A 1923-nucleotide genomic window follows, 5' to 3' on the forward strand; every position below is an offset into this window, starting at 1 on the left:
GAGCTCAGAGCTGCAGGAGGAGCCTCCAGGCCTCCAGGCTGGAAGCCCCTGGAGACCCCATGAGCAGTGACATAATCTGAGATTGTTGAGGGGTCACTCTGGCCACAGTGGAAAGTGGCTGGAGGAGAGCCCCGAGTGGACCTCAGGGGACATGTCTGTCTCACTGTGTCCCTGCTGCAGGGCCCACCTGACGGAGACCCCCAGGGAGTGACATACGCCCAGGAGGAGCACTCAGGACTCAGGAGGGGTGGGAGCTCCCCTCTCCCCCCGCTGTTGGGGCAGTTCCTGGGCACAGAGGACGCAGAGGACAGACAGACGGACACTCAGGTGGGTGCTGTCCTCTCCAGGCCCTGGCTTCCCCGTGCCAAGCACACACCCTCCCTCTCACCGTCTCCCACTCCAGGCTGCTGCATCTGAAGGTCCCCAGGACGTGACCTACGCCCAGCTGTGCAGATGGACACTCAGACGGGGGGCCGCTGCCCCTCCCTCCTCCCAGGCAGAGCAGCCCCCAGCGGAGCCCAGTGTGTACGCTGCTCTGGCCCCCGTTCACCCCGGAGCTGCCCCCAAGGACACTCACTAGTGGCCCTCAGCCAGCCAGCCACCTGACACCTCCAGAGACTCGGGAACTGAGACCGGCCTGACTCTGCATCAGAGAAAAGTGATACCCTGCATTTCACTAATAAAGCCAGAGTTTCTCAATAACCAAGGGGTGGACGAGAAACAGAGGGACAGGAGGTCTCAACATGAATGACAAGGTTCACACTGCACACCAAGGCTGTGAAGTGAGAAAGTTAAGGACCTGAATGATCATGTTAGAACATAGGGTTTTTGTTTTGGTTTGGGTTTTGGTTGGTTTTGTTTTTGTTTTTGTGTTCCTTTCTACTGGGGATTGAACCTAGGGGTGCTTAACCTCCAAACCACATCCCCGACCCATTTTACTTTTTATTTTCAGACATAATCTCGCTAAGTCACTGACACTAGCCTTGAACTTGAGATTCTCCTGTCTCAGCCTCCCAAGTCACTGGGATTACAGGCATGTGCCACCATGCCCAGCTCTAAGAAACATATTTTTTTTTTAATCAATGAACTAAGCTATTCTATCAAGGGTTTAGAAAAAAAATAACAAATCAGTCCAAGTGAAAATAAAGGTAAAAAATGATAAGATTAGTTACTAATGGCGGGGGGCGGGGGGAACCTGGCGTATGTTCCAATATGAGAAGAGCAAGAGAGCAGGCAGGATGGCAGACCCTGCACACGTTTTTAAAGGTAACAAGAGAACATTATGAGCTGTTTTAAGCCCACAAAGTAGAAGATGTAGATAAAATAGGCAAAATCCCCACACATACAATTTACCAAATGAACATAAAAATAAACAGAAAATCTGAATTGTCTCGTGCACATTAAATAGATTGTGTCTGTAGTTTAAGACGTTTTTCCAGTGGAAATTCGAGTTCGGGAGGCTTTGCTGGTGGTTTCTTCCAAACACTTAGGCACTCGAGAAACACACACATGGCCCCATCTTACACAGACTGCTTCTGAGGGTAGAAAAGGAGGAAATGCAACCCCACACATGCTCTCAGAGCAGGAGAAAACTGATACCAAGACCTGACAAGGAAACGAGAGAACAGGCAAGTCACAGGACCATCTCACACCAACCCAGACCCGAGGCCCTAAAGGAAATCAGGTTCCAGCCGTTGCCCAGGGGCACGCGGTCATACCAGCCACTCGGGAGGCCGAGGCAGGAGGATCCCAAGTCCAAACTCACAGAGACCCTGACTCCAAATAAAAAGTGTGAGGGTCATGGATTGGCAGTGGCGTGCCCCTGGACCCCATCCCAGCTCAGCCATGCTGGACTCTGTGCCCTCAGGAAGGTCGATGCGCCCTGTCCACATGGAGATCTCCCTTATTTTTGTTTTGGCTTTT

At 51.9% G+C, this 1923-nt stretch overlaps 1 long non-coding RNA gene across 1 annotated transcript; it reads left to right on the forward strand.

Moving 5' to 3' along the window:
• Positions 1 to 8: 8 nt before the first annotated feature.
• On the forward strand, positions 9 to 1386 carry LOC107134911. Its single transcript, XR_001502490.2, has 2 exons — positions 9 to 327; positions 404 to 1386. It is a non-coding gene; the product is annotated as an uncharacterized LOC107134911 (long non-coding RNA).
• The last annotated feature ends 537 nt before the right edge of the window (positions 1387 to 1923 follow it).

This window comes from Marmota marmota, unplaced genomic scaffold (genome assembly GCF_001458135.2).
Source record: "Marmota marmota marmota unplaced genomic scaffold, marMar, whole genome shotgun sequence".
NCBI lineage: Eukaryota > Metazoa > Chordata > Mammalia > Rodentia > Sciuridae > Marmota > Marmota marmota.